At 40.5% G+C, this 12,500-nt stretch overlaps 22 non-coding genes across 22 annotated transcripts; all 22 read left to right on the forward strand.

Moving 5' to 3' along the window:
* Window positions 1-425: 425 nt before the first annotated feature.
* Window positions 426-544, forward strand: LOC141307149 (5S ribosomal RNA). The gene has a single exon (XR_012346104.1). It is a non-coding gene; the product is annotated as a 5S ribosomal RNA (ribosomal RNA).
* An 84-nt stretch (window positions 545-628) lies between these two features.
* LOC141306770 (5S ribosomal RNA) lies at window positions 629-747 on the forward strand. Its single transcript, XR_012345728.1, has one exon. It is a non-coding gene; the product is annotated as a 5S ribosomal RNA (ribosomal RNA).
* Window positions 748-1,523: 776 nt separating this feature from the next.
* Window positions 1,524-1,642, forward strand: LOC141306848 (5S ribosomal RNA). The gene has a single exon (XR_012345805.1). It is a non-coding gene; the product is annotated as a 5S ribosomal RNA (ribosomal RNA).
* An 84-nt stretch (window positions 1,643-1,726) lies between these two features.
* Window positions 1,727-1,845, forward strand: LOC141307248 (5S ribosomal RNA). Its single transcript, XR_012346203.1, has one exon. It is a non-coding gene; the product is annotated as a 5S ribosomal RNA (ribosomal RNA).
* A 732-nt stretch (window positions 1,846-2,577) lies between these two features.
* Window positions 2,578-2,696, forward strand: LOC141306787 (5S ribosomal RNA). Its single transcript, XR_012345744.1, has one exon. It is a non-coding gene; the product is annotated as a 5S ribosomal RNA (ribosomal RNA).
* Window positions 2,697-2,780: 84 nt separating this feature from the next.
* On the forward strand, window positions 2,781-2,899 carry LOC141307581 (5S ribosomal RNA). Its single transcript, XR_012346534.1, has one exon. It is a non-coding gene; the product is annotated as a 5S ribosomal RNA (ribosomal RNA).
* An 84-nt stretch (window positions 2,900-2,983) lies between these two features.
* On the forward strand, window positions 2,984-3,102 carry LOC141307715 (5S ribosomal RNA). The gene has a single exon (XR_012346666.1). It is a non-coding gene; the product is annotated as a 5S ribosomal RNA (ribosomal RNA).
* An 84-nt stretch (window positions 3,103-3,186) lies between these two features.
* On the forward strand, window positions 3,187-3,305 carry LOC141307249 (5S ribosomal RNA). Its single transcript, XR_012346204.1, has one exon. It is a non-coding gene; the product is annotated as a 5S ribosomal RNA (ribosomal RNA).
* Window positions 3,306-4,036: 731 nt separating this feature from the next.
* LOC141306849 (5S ribosomal RNA) lies at window positions 4,037-4,155 on the forward strand. The gene has a single exon (XR_012345806.1). It is a non-coding gene; the product is annotated as a 5S ribosomal RNA (ribosomal RNA).
* Window positions 4,156-4,240: 85 nt separating this feature from the next.
* Window positions 4,241-4,359, forward strand: LOC141307671 (5S ribosomal RNA). Its single transcript, XR_012346622.1, has one exon. It is a non-coding gene; the product is annotated as a 5S ribosomal RNA (ribosomal RNA).
* A 730-nt stretch (window positions 4,360-5,089) lies between these two features.
* LOC141306843 (5S ribosomal RNA) lies at window positions 5,090-5,208 on the forward strand. Its single transcript, XR_012345799.1, has one exon. It is a non-coding gene; the product is annotated as a 5S ribosomal RNA (ribosomal RNA).
* An 84-nt stretch (window positions 5,209-5,292) lies between these two features.
* On the forward strand, window positions 5,293-5,411 carry LOC141306571 (5S ribosomal RNA). The gene has a single exon (XR_012345530.1). It is a non-coding gene; the product is annotated as a 5S ribosomal RNA (ribosomal RNA).
* Window positions 5,412-5,495: 84 nt separating this feature from the next.
* On the forward strand, window positions 5,496-5,614 carry LOC141307250 (5S ribosomal RNA). Its single transcript, XR_012346205.1, has one exon. It is a non-coding gene; the product is annotated as a 5S ribosomal RNA (ribosomal RNA).
* Window positions 5,615-6,979: 1,365 nt separating this feature from the next.
* On the forward strand, window positions 6,980-7,098 carry LOC141307614 (5S ribosomal RNA). Its single transcript, XR_012346567.1, has one exon. It is a non-coding gene; the product is annotated as a 5S ribosomal RNA (ribosomal RNA).
* Window positions 7,099-8,474: 1,376 nt separating this feature from the next.
* Window positions 8,475-8,593, forward strand: LOC141306850 (5S ribosomal RNA). The gene has a single exon (XR_012345807.1). It is a non-coding gene; the product is annotated as a 5S ribosomal RNA (ribosomal RNA).
* An 84-nt stretch (window positions 8,594-8,677) lies between these two features.
* Window positions 8,678-8,796, forward strand: LOC141307252 (5S ribosomal RNA). Its single transcript, XR_012346206.1, has one exon. It is a non-coding gene; the product is annotated as a 5S ribosomal RNA (ribosomal RNA).
* A 731-nt stretch (window positions 8,797-9,527) lies between these two features.
* On the forward strand, window positions 9,528-9,646 carry LOC141306851 (5S ribosomal RNA). The gene has a single exon (XR_012345808.1). It is a non-coding gene; the product is annotated as a 5S ribosomal RNA (ribosomal RNA).
* Window positions 9,647-9,730: 84 nt separating this feature from the next.
* Window positions 9,731-9,849, forward strand: LOC141307696 (5S ribosomal RNA). The gene has a single exon (XR_012346646.1). It is a non-coding gene; the product is annotated as a 5S ribosomal RNA (ribosomal RNA).
* A 731-nt stretch (window positions 9,850-10,580) lies between these two features.
* Window positions 10,581-10,699, forward strand: LOC141307182 (5S ribosomal RNA). Its single transcript, XR_012346137.1, has one exon. It is a non-coding gene; the product is annotated as a 5S ribosomal RNA (ribosomal RNA).
* Window positions 10,700-10,783: 84 nt separating this feature from the next.
* On the forward strand, window positions 10,784-10,902 carry LOC141307161 (5S ribosomal RNA). Its single transcript, XR_012346116.1, has one exon. It is a non-coding gene; the product is annotated as a 5S ribosomal RNA (ribosomal RNA).
* An 801-nt stretch (window positions 10,903-11,703) lies between these two features.
* On the forward strand, window positions 11,704-11,822 carry LOC141307173 (5S ribosomal RNA). The gene has a single exon (XR_012346128.1). It is a non-coding gene; the product is annotated as a 5S ribosomal RNA (ribosomal RNA).
* Window positions 11,823-11,906: 84 nt separating this feature from the next.
* LOC141306771 (5S ribosomal RNA) lies at window positions 11,907-12,025 on the forward strand. The gene has a single exon (XR_012345729.1). It is a non-coding gene; the product is annotated as a 5S ribosomal RNA (ribosomal RNA).
* Window positions 12,026-12,500: the final 475 nt, after the last annotated feature.

The following is a 12,500-nucleotide window of genomic DNA, read 5'->3' on the forward strand; positions in this document are numbered from 1 at the left end:
GACTTATCAACACACTGGGGTTCTTGGACTGTTTTTAGGGTATGGACAAATGAACTGTATTCTTTTAACAGAGTTTACCTGTTTTTAGGGTATGGACAAATGAACTGTATTCTTTTAACAGAGTTTACCTAGTTTTATCGTGTTGTTTTAAAGTCTTTTATGTGAACCTTGTAAATACACCAAATCTATTTAAACCAATTTTCTTTTATGTCTCATTCTTTTAACCACTAGTCATCTCTCACAGTTAAATCTGACCCCATTTTAGTCTTGTAACTCGGCTGATAAGGCCGATTGTTACACTTTTATGGGAGACCGCCTGGGAATACCAGGTGCTGTAAGCTTTTGCCTTTTCTTCACTATTTATATAATATGCTGGCTTTTACGGAGGCTGATCTTTAAATAGCCCACTTTTTGGAGCAGCCCTCGCTTATGGCCATACCGCGCTGAGAGCGCCCGATCTCGTCTGATCTCGGAAGCTAAGCAGCGTCGGGCCTGGTTAGTACTTGGATGGGAGACCGCCTGGGAATACCAGGTGCTGTAAGCTTTTGCCTTTTCTTCACTATTTATATAATATGCTGGCTTTTACGGAGGCTGATCTTTAAATAGCCCACTTTTTGGAGCAGCCCTCGCTTATGGCCATACCGCGCTGAGAGCGCACGATCTCGTCTGATCTCGGAAGCTAAGCAGCGTCGGGCCTGGTTAGTACTTGGATGGGAGACCGCCTGGGAATACCAGGTGCTGTAAGCTTTTGCCTTTTCTTCACTATTTATATAATATGCTGGCTTTTAGAAAGACGTGTTTTACCGCTCTATTTATTACAATCATTTAAATGTATTATAGAGTTTTAAGTGTTTTACATGTTTTTTAGGCCATTTTATTACTCTTAACATTTTAAGTGTATGTGTCTTTAATAAATGGATGGTTGGCCTGTCATGTGACTAGACACATGACAGGAAGCAGGAAGTACAACTGTATAAGAGAGCAGCATGACAAAAAAAGGACAGTCACCAAACTGTTGGATTGAGGAGTTGCTAATTTTAGAGCTCACCTTTCCATTCACCACCTGCAAACTTTGGATTACACTTTCTGTGGATTGTATATACACTGGTGGACACTCACATTGGACTTATCAACACACTGGGGTTCTTGGACTGTTTTTAGGGTATGGACAAATGAACTGTATTCTTTTAACAGAGTTTACCTGTTTTTAGGGTATGGACAAATGAACTGTATTCTTTTAACAGAGTTTACCTAGTTTTATCGTGTTGTTTTAAAGTCTTTTATGTGAACCTTGTATATAAACCAAATCTATTTAAACCAATCTTCTTTTATGTCTCATTCTTTTAACCACTAGTCATCTCTCACAGTTAAATCTGACCCCATTTTAATCTTGTAACTCTGGATGGGAGACCGCCTGGGAATACCAGGTGCTGTAAGCTTTTGCCTTTTCTTCACTATTTATATAATATGATGGCTTTTACGGAGGCTGATCTATAAATAGCCCACTTTTTGGAGCAGTACTCGCTTACGGCCATACTGCGCTGAGAGCGCCCGATCTCGTCTGATCTCGGAAGCAAAGCAGCGTCGGGCCTGGTTAGTACTTAGATGGGAGACCGCCTGGGAATACCAGGTGCTGTAAGCTTTTGCCTTTTCTTCACTATTTATATAATATGCTGGCTTTTACGGAGGCTGATCTTTAAATAGCCCACTTTTTGGAGCAGCCCTCGCTTACGGCCATACTGCGCTGAGACCGCCCGATCTCGTCTGATCTCGGAAGCAAAGCAGCGTCGGGCCTGGTTAGTACTTGGATGGGAGACCGCCTGGGAATACCAGGTGCTGTAAGCTTTTGCCTTTTCTTCACTATTTATATAATATGCTGGCTTTTAGAAAGACGTGTTTTACCGCTCTATTTATTACAATCATTTAAATGTATTATAGAGTGTTAAGTGTTTTACATGTTTTTTTAGGCCATTTTATTGCTCTTAACATTTTAAGTGTGTGTGTGTGTCTTAAATAAATGGATGGTTGGCCTGCCATGTGACTAGACACATGACAGGAAGCAGGAAGTACAACTGTATAAGAGAGCAGCATGACAAACAAAGGACAGTCACCAAACTGTTGGATTAAGGAGTTTGCTAATTTTAGAGCTCACCTTTCCATTCACCACCTGCAAACTTTGGATTACACTTTCTGTGGATTGTATATACAATGGTGGACACTCACATTGGACTTATCAACACACTGGGATTCTTGGACTGTTTTTAGGGTATGGACAAATGAACTGTATTCTTTTAACAGCATTTACCTAGTTTTATCGTGTTGTTTTAAAGTCTTTTATGTGAACCTTGTATAAAAACCAAATCTATTTAAACCAATCTTCTTTTATGTCTCATTCTTTTAACCACTAGTCATCTCTCACAGTTAATTCTGACCCCATTTTAATGTTGTAACTCTGGATGGGAGACCGCCTGGGAATACCAGGTGCTGTAAGCTTTTGCCTTTTCTTCACTATTTATATAATATGATGGCTTTTACGGAGGCTGATCTATAAATAACCCACTTTTTGGAGCAGTCCTCGCTTACGGCCATACTGCGCTGAGTGCGCCCGATCTCGTCTGATCTCGGAAGCAAAGCAGCGTCGGGCCTGGTTAGTACTTGGATGGGAGACCGCCTGGGAATACCAGGTGCTGTAAGCTTTTGCCTTTTCTTCACTATTTATATAATATGATGGCTTTTACGGAGGCTGATCTATAAATAGCCCACTTTTTGGAGCAGTACTCGCTTACGGCCATACTGCGCTGAGAGCGCCCGATCTGGTCTGATCTCGGAAGCAAAGCAGCGTCGGGCCTGGTTAGTACTTAGATGGGAGACCGCCTGGGAATACCAGGTGCTGTAAGCTTTTGCCTTTTCTTCACTATTTATATAATATGCTGGCTTTTACGGAGGCTGATCTTTAAATAGCCCACTTTTTGGAGCAGCCCTCGCTTACGGCCATACTGCGCTGAGACCGCCCTATCTCGTCTGATCTCGGAAGCAAAGCAGCGTCGGGCCTGGTTAGTACTTAGATGGGAGACCGCCTGGGAATACCAGGTGCTGTAAGCTTTTGCCTTTTCTTCACTATTTATATAATATGCTGGCTTTTACAGAGGCTGATCTTTAAATAGGCCACTTTTTGGAGCAGCCCTCGCTTACGGCCATACTGCGCTGAGACCGCCCGATCTCGTCTGATCTCGGAAGCAAAGCAGCGTCGGGCCTGGTTAGTACTTGGATGGGAGACCGCCTGGGAATACCAGGTGCTGTAAGCTTTTGCCTTTTCTTCACTATTTATATAATATGCTGGCTTTTAGAAAGACGTGTTTTACCGCTCTATTTATTACAATCATTTAAATGTATTATAGAGTGTTAAGTGTTTTACATGTTTTTTTAGGCCATTTTATTGCTCTTAACATTTTAAGTGTGTGTGTGTCTTAAATAAATGGATGGTTGGCCTGCCATGTGACTAGACACATGACAGGAAGCAGGAAGTACAACTGTATAAGAGAGCAGCATGACAAACAAAGGACAGTCACCAAACTGTTGGATTAAGGAGTTTGCTAATTTTAGAGCTCACCTTTCCATTCACCACCTGCAAACTTTGGATTACACTTTCTGTGGATTGTATATACAATGGTGGACACTCACATTGGACTTATCAACACACTGGGATTCTTGGACTGTTTTTAGGGTATGGACAAATGAACTGTATTCTTTTAACAGCATTTACCTAGTTTTATCGTGTTGTTTTAAAGTCTTTTTATGTGAACCTTGTATATAAACCAAATCTATTTAAACCAATCTTCTTTTATGTCTCATTCTTTTAACCACTAGTCATCTCTCACAGTTAAATCTGACCCCATTTTAATCTTGTAACTCTGGATGGGAGACCGCCTGGGAATACCAGGTGCTGTAAGCTTTTGCCTTTTCTTCACTATTTATATAATATGATGGCTTTTACGGAGGCTGATCTATAAATAGCCCACTTTTTGGAGCAGTACTCGCTTACGGCCATACTGCGCTGAGAGCGCCCGATCTCGTCTGATCTCGGAAGCAAAGCAGCGTCGGGCCTGGTTAGTACTTAGATGGGAGACCGCCTGGGAATACCAGGTGCTGTAAGCTTTTGCCTTTTCTTCACTATTTATATAATATGCTGGCTTTTACGGAGGCTGATCTTTAAATAGCCCACTTTTTGGAGCAGCCCCCTGCTTAAGGCCATACTGCGCTGAGACCGCCCGATCTCGTCTGATCTCGGAAGCAAAGCAGCGTCGGGCCTGGTTAGTACTTGGATGGGAGACCGCCTGGGAATACCAGGTGCTGTAAGCTTTTGCCTTTTCTTCACTATTTATATAATATGCTGGCTTTTAGAAAGACGTGTTTTACCGCTCTATTTATTACAATCATTTAAATGTATTATAGAGTGTTAAGTGTTTTACATGTTTTTTTAGGCCATTTTATTGCTCTTAACATTTTAAGTGTGTGTGTGTCTTAAATAAATGGATGGTTGGCCTGCCATGTGACTAGACACATGACAGGAAGTAGGAAGTACAACTGTATAAGAGAGCAGCATGACAAACAAAGGACAGTCACCAAACTGTTGGATTAAGGAGTTTGCTAATTTTAGAGCTCACCTTTCCATTCACCACCTGCAAACTTTGGATTACACTTTCTGTGGATTGTATATACAATGGTGGACACTCACATTGGACTTATCAACACACTGGGATTCTTTTACTGTTTTTAGGGTATGGACAAATGAACTGTATTCTTTTAACAGCATTTACCTAGTTTTATCGTGTTGTTTTAAAGTCTTTTATGTGAACCTTGTATAAAAACCAAATCTATTTAAACCAATCTTCTTTTATGTCTCATTCTTTTAACCACTAGTCATCTCTCACAGTTAATTCTGACCCCATTTTAATGTTGTAACTCTGGATGGGAGACCGCCTGGGAATACCAGGTGCTGTAAACTTTTGCCTTTTCTTCACTATTTATATAATATGATGGCTTTTACGGAGGCTGATCTATAAATAACCCACTTTTTGGAGCAGTCCTCGCTTACGGCCATACTGCGCTGAGTGCTCCCGATCTCGTCTGATCTCGGAAGCAAAGCAGCGTCGGGCCTGGTTAGTACTTGGATGGGAGACCCCCTGGGAATACCAGGTGCTGTAAGCTTTTGCCTTTTCTTCACTATTTATATAATATGATGGCTTTTACGGAGGCTGATCTATAAATAGCCCACTTTTTGGAGCAGTACTCGCTTACGGCCATACTGCGCTGAGAGCACCCGATCTCGTCTGATCTCGGAAGCAAAGCAGCGTCGGGCCTGGTTAGTACTTAGATGGGAGACCGCCTGGGAATACCAGGTGCTGTAAGCTTTTGCCTTTTCTTCACTATTTATATAATATGCTGGCTTTTACGGAGGCTGATCTTTAAATAGCCCACTTTTTGGAGCAGCCCTCGCTTACGGCCATACTGCGCTGAGACCGCCCGATCTCGTCTGATCTCGGAAGCAAAGCAGCGTCGGGCCTGGTTAGTACTTGGATGGGAGACCGCCTGGGAATACCAGGTGCTGTAAGCTTTTGCCTTTTCTTCACTATTTATATAATATGCTGGCTTTTAGAAAGACGTGTTTTACCGCTCTATTTATTACAATCATTTAAATGTATTATAGAGTGTTAAGTGTTTTACATGTTTTTTAGGCCATTTTATTACTCTTAACATTTTAAGTGTGTGTGTGTCTTTAATAAATGGATGGTTGGCCTGCCATGTGACTAGACACATGACAGGAAGCAGGAAGTACAACTGTATAAGAGAGCAGCATGACAAAAAAAGTCACCAAACTGTTGGATTAAGGAGTTGCTAATTTTAGAGCTCACCTTTCCATTCACCACCTGCAAACTTTGGATTACACTTTCTGTGGATTGTATATACAATGGTGGACACTCACATTGGACTTATCAACACACTGGGATTCTTGGACTGTTTTTAGGGTATGGACAAATGAACTGTATTCTTTTAACAGCATTTACCTAGTTTTATCGTGTTGTTTTAAAGTCTTTTATGTGAACCTTGTATATAAACCAAATCTATTTAAACCAATCTTCTTTTATGTCTCATTCTTTTAACCACTAGTCATCTCTCACAGTTAAATCTGACCCCATTTTAATCTTGTAACTCTGGAAGGGAGACCGCCTGGGAATACCAGGTGCTGTAAGCTTTTGCCTTTTCTTCACTATTTATATAATATGCTGGCTTTTAGAAAGACGTGTTTTACCGCTCTATTTATTACAATCATTTAAATGTATTATAGAGTGTTAAGTGTTTTACATGTTTTTTTAGGCCATTTTATTGCTCTTAACATTTTAAGTGTGTGTCTTAAATAAATGGATGGTTGGCCTGCCATGTGACTAGACACATGACAGGAAGCAGGAAGTACAACTGTATAAGAGAGCAGCATGACAAACAAAGGACAGTCACCAAACTGTTGGATTAAGGAGTTTGCTAATTTTAGAGCTCACCTTTCCATTCACCACCTGCAAACTTTGGATTACACTTTCTGTGGATTGTATATACAATGGTGGACACTCACATTGGACTTATCAACACACTGGGATTCTTGGACTGTTTTTAGGGTATGGACAAATGAACTGTATTCTTTTAACAGCATTTACCTAGTTTTATCGTGTTGTTTTAAAGTCTTTTATGTGAACCTTGTATAAAAACCAAATCTATTTAAACCAATCTTCTTTTATGTCTCATTCTTTTAACCACTAGTCATCTCTCACAGTTAATTCTGACCCCATTTTAATGTTGTAACTCTGGATGGGAGACCGCCTGGGAATACCAGGTGCTGTAAGCTTTTGCCTTTTCTTCACTATTTATATAATATGATGGCTTTTACGGAGGCTGATCTATAAATAACCCACTTTTTGGAGCAGTCCTCGCTTACGGCCATACTGCGCTGAGTGCGCCCGATCTCGTCTGATCTCGGAAGCAAAGCAGCGTCGGGCCTTGTTAGTACTTGGATGGGAGACCGCCTGGGAATACCAGGTGCTGTAAGCTTTTGCCTTTTCTTCACTATTTATATAATATGCTGGCTTTTAGAAAGACGTGTTTTACCGCTCTATTTATTACAATCATTTAAATGTATTATAGAGTGTTAAGTGTTTTACATGTTTTTTAGGCCATTTTATTACTCTTAACATTTTAAGTGTGTGTGTGTGTGTGTCTTTAATAAATGGATGGTTGGCCTGCCATGTGACTAGACACATGACAGGAAGCAGGAAGTACAACTGTATAAGAGAGCAGCATGACAAAAAAAGTCACCAAACTGTTGGATTAAGGAGTTGCTAATTTTAGAGCTCACCTTTCCATTCACCACCTGCAAACTTTGGATTACACTTTCTGTGGATTGTATATACAATGGTGGACACTCACATTGGACTTATCAACACACTGGGATTCTTGGACTGTTTTTAGGGTATGGACAAATGAACTGTATTCTTTTAACAGCATTTACCTAGTTTTATCGTGTTGTTTTAAAGTCTTTTATGTGAACCTTGTATATAAACCAAATCTATTTAAACCAATCTTCTTTTATGTCTCATTCTTTTAACCACTAGTCATCTCTCACAGTTAAATCTGACCCCATTTTAATCTTGTAACTCTGGATGGGAGACCGCCTGGGAATACCAGGTGCTGTAAGCTTTTGCCTTTTCTTCACTATTTATATAATATGCTGGCTTTTAGAAAGACGTGTTTTACCGCTCTATTTATTACAATCATTTAAATGTATTATAGAGTGTTAAGTGTTTTACATGTTTTTTTAGGCCATTTTATTGCTCTTAACATTTTAAGTGTGTGTGTGTCTTAAATAAATGGATGGTTGGCCTGCCATGTGACTAGACACATGACAGGAAGCAGGAAGTACAACTGTATAAGAGAGCAGCATGACATACAAAGGACAGTCACCAAACTGTTGGATTAAGGAGTTTGCTAATTTTAGAGCTCACCTTTCCATTCACCACCTGCAAACTTTGGATTACACTTTCTGTGGATTGTATATACAATGGTGGACACTCACATTGGACTTATCAACACACTGGGATTCTTGGACTGTTTTTAGGGTATGGACAAATGAACTGTATTCTTTTAACAGCATTTACCTAGTTTTATCGTGTTGTTTTAAAGTCTTTTTATGTGAACCTTGTATATAAACCAAATCTATTTAAACCAATCTTCTTTTATGTCTCATTCTTTTAACCACTAGTCATCTCTCACAGTTAAATCTGACCCCATTTTAATCTTGTAACTCTGGATGGGAGACCGCCTGGGAATACCAGGTGCTGTAAGCTTTTGCCTTTTCTTCACTATTTATATAATATGATGGCTTTTACGGAGGCTGATCTATAAATAGCCCACTTTTTGGAGCAGTACTCGCTTACGGCCATACTGCGCTGAGAGCGCCCGATCTCGTCTGATCTCGGAAGCAAAGCAGCGTCGGGCCTGGTTAGTACTTAGATGGGAGACCGCCTGGGAATACCAGGTGCTGTAAGCTTTTGCCTTTTCTTCACTATTTATATAATATGCTGGCTTTTACGGAGGCTGATCTTTAAATAGCCCACTTTTTGGAGCAACCCTCGCTTACGGCCATACTGCGCTGAGACCGCCCGATCTCGTCTGATCTCGGAAGCAAAGCAGCGTCGGGCCTGGTTAGTACTTGGATGGGAGACCGCCTGGGAATACCAGGTGCTGTAAGCTTTTGCCTTTTCTTCACTATTTATATAATATGCTGGCTTTTAGAAAGACGTGTTTTACCGCTCTATTTATTACAATCATTTAAATGTATTATAGAGTGTTAAGTGTTTTACATGTTTTTTTAGGCCATTTTATTGCTCTTAACATTTTAAGTGTGTGTGTGTCTTAAATAAATGGATGGTTGGCCTGCCATGTGACTAGACACATGACAGGAAGCAGGAAGTACAACTGTATAAGAGAGCAGCATGACATACAAAGGACAGTCACCAAACTGTTGGATTAAGGAGTTTGCTAATTTTAGAGCTCACCTTTCCATTCACCACCTGCAAACTTTGGATTACACTTTCTGTGGATTGTATATACAATGGTGGACACTCACATTGGACTTATCAACACACTGGGATTCTTGGACTGTTTTTAGGGTATGGACAAATGAACTGTATTCTTTTAACAGCATTTACCTAGTTTTATCGTGTTGTTTTAAAGTCTTTTTATGTGAACCTTGTATATAAACCAAATCTATTTAAACCAATCTTCTTTTATGTCTCATTCTTTTAACCACTAGTCATCTCTCACAGTTAAATCTGACCCCATTTTAATCTTGTAACTCTGGATGGGAGACCGCCTGGGAATACCAGGTGCTGTAAGCTTTTGCCTTTTCTTCACTATTTATATAATATGATGGCTTTTACGGAGGCTGATCTATAAATAGCCCACTTTTTGGAGCAGTACTCGCTTACGGCCATACTGCGCTGAGAGCGCCCGATCTCGTCTGATCTCGGAAGCAAAGCAGCGTCGGGCCTGGTTAGTACTTAGATGGGAGACCGCCTGGGAATACCAGGTGCTGTAAGCTTTTGCCTTTTCTTCACTATTTATATAATATGCTGGCTTTTACGGAGGCTGATCTTTAAATAGCCCACTTTTTGGAGCAGCCCTCGCTTACGGCCATACTGCGCTGAGACCGCCCTATCTCGTCTGATCTCGGAAGCAAAGCAGCGTCGGGCCTGGTTAGTACTTGGATGGGAGACCGCCTGGGAATACCAGGTGCTGTAAGCTTTTGCCTTTTCTTCACTATTTATATAATATGCTGGCTTTTAGAAAGACGTGTTTTACCGCTCTATTTATTACAATCATTTAAATGTATTATAGAGTGTTAAGTGTTTTACATGTTTTTTTTAGGCCATTTTATTGCTCTTAACATTTTAAGTGTGTGTGTGTCTTAAATAAATGGATGGTTGGCCTGCCATGTGACTAGACACATGACAGGAAGCAGGAAGTACAACTGTATAAGAGAGCAGCATGACAAACAAAGGACAGTCACCAAACTGTTGGATTAAGGAGTTTGCTAATTTTAGAGCTCACCTTTCCATTCACCACCTGCAAACTTTGGATTACACTTTCTGTGGATTGTATATACAATGGTGGACACTCACATTGGACTTATCAACACACTGGGATTCTTGGACTGTTTTTAGGGTATGGACAAATGAACTGTATTCTTTTAACAGCATTTACCTAGTTTTATCGTGTTGTTTTAAAGTCTTTTATGTGAACCTTGTATAAAAACCAAATCTATTTAAACCAATCTTCTTTTATGTCTCATTCTTTTAACCACTAGTCATCTCTCACAGTTAATTCTGACCCCATTTTAATGTTGTAACTCTGGATGGGAGACCGCCTGGGAATACCAGGTGCTGTAAGCTTTTGCCTTTTCTTCACTATTTATATAATATGATGGCTTTTACGGAGGCTGATCTATAAATAACCCACTTTTTGGAGCAGTCTTCGCTTACGGCCATACTGCGCTGAGTGCGCCCGATCTCGTCTGATCTCGGAAGCAAAGCAGCGTCGGGCCTGGTTAGTACTTAGATGGGAGACCGCCTGGGAATACCAGGTGCTGTAAGCTTTTGCCTTTTCTTCACTATTTATATAATATGCTGGCTTTTACGGAGGCTGATCTTTAAATAGCCCACTTTTTGGAGCAGCCCTCGCTTATGGCCATACCGCGCTGAGAGCGCCCGATCTCGTCTGATCTCGGAAGCTAAGCAGCGTCGGGCCTGGTTAGTACTTGGATGGGAGACCGCCTGGGAATACCAGGTGCTGTAAGCTTTTGCCTTTTCTTCACTATTTATATAATATGCTGGCTTTTAGAAAGACGTGTTTTACCGCTCTATTTATTACAATCATTTACATGTATTATAGAGTTTTAAGTGTTTTACATGTTTTTTAGGCCATTTTATTACTCTTAACATTTTAAGTGTATGTGTCTTTAATAAATGGATGGTTGGCCTGTCATGTGACTAGACACATGACAGGAAGCAGGAAGTACAACTGTATAAGAGAGCAGCATGACAAACAAAGGACAGTCACCAAACTGTTGGATTGAGGAGTTGCTAATTTTAGAGCTCACCTTTCCATTCACCACCTGCAAACTTTGGATTACACTTTCTGTGGATTGTATATACACTGGTGGACACTCACATTGGACTTATCAACACACTGGGGTTCTTGGACTGTTTTTAGGGTATGGACAAATGAACTGTATTCTTTTAACAGAGTTTACCTGTTTTTAGGGTATGGACAAATGAACTGTATTCTTTTAACAGAGTTTACCTAGTTTTATCGTGTTGTTTTAAAGTCTTTTATGTGAACCTTGTAAATACACCAAATCTATTTAAACCAATTTTCTTTTATGTCTCATTCTTTTAACCACTAGTCATCTCTCACAGTTAAATCTGACCCCATTTTAGTCTTGTAACTCGGCTGATAAGGCCGATTGTTACACTTTTATGGGAGACCGCCTGGGAATACCAGGTGCTGTAAGCTTTTGCCTTTTCTTCACTATTTATATAATATGCTGGCTTTTACGGAGGCTGATCTTTAAATAGCCCACTTTTTGGAGCAGCCCTCGCTTATGGCCATACCGCGCTGAGAGCGCCCGATCTCGTCTGATCTCGGAAGCTAAGCAGCGTCGGGCCTGGTTAGTACTTGGATGGGAGACCGCCTGGGAATACCAGGTGCTGTAAGCTTTTGCCTTTTCTTCACTATTTATATAATATGCTGGCTTTTACGGAGGCTGATCTTTAAATAGCCCACTTTTTGGAGCAGCCCTCGCTTATGGCCATACCGCGCTGAGAGCGCACGATCTCGTCTGATCTCGGAAGCTAAGCAGCGTCGGGCCTGGTTAGTACTTGGATGGGAGACCGCCTGGGAATACCAGGTGCTGTAAGCTTTTGCCTTTTCTTCACTATTTATATAATATGCTGGCTTTTAGAAAGACGTGTTTTACCGCTCTATTTATTACAATCATTTAAATGTATTATAGAGTTTTAAGTGTTTTACATGTTTTTTAGGCCATTTTATTACTCTTAACATTTTAAGTGTATGTGTCTTTAATAAATGGATGGTTGGCCTGTCATGTGACTAGACACATGACAGGAAGCAGGAAGTACAACTGTATAAGAGAGCAGCATGACAAAAAAAGGACAGTCACCAAACTGTTGGATTGAGGAGTTGCTAATTTTAGAGCTCACCTTTCCATTCACCACCTGCAAACTTTGGATTACACTTTCTGTGGATTGTATATACACTGGTGGACACTCACATTGGACTTATCAACACACTGGGGTTCTTGGACTGTTTTTAGGGTATGGACAAATGAACTGTATTCTTTTAACAGAGTTTACCTGTTTTTAGGGTATGGACAA

This window comes from Garra rufa, unplaced genomic scaffold, assembly GCF_049309525.1.
Source record: "Garra rufa unplaced genomic scaffold, GarRuf1.0 hap1_unplaced_002, whole genome shotgun sequence".
In the NCBI taxonomy this organism is placed as follows: domain Eukaryota; kingdom Metazoa; phylum Chordata; class Actinopteri; order Cypriniformes; family Cyprinidae; genus Garra; species Garra rufa.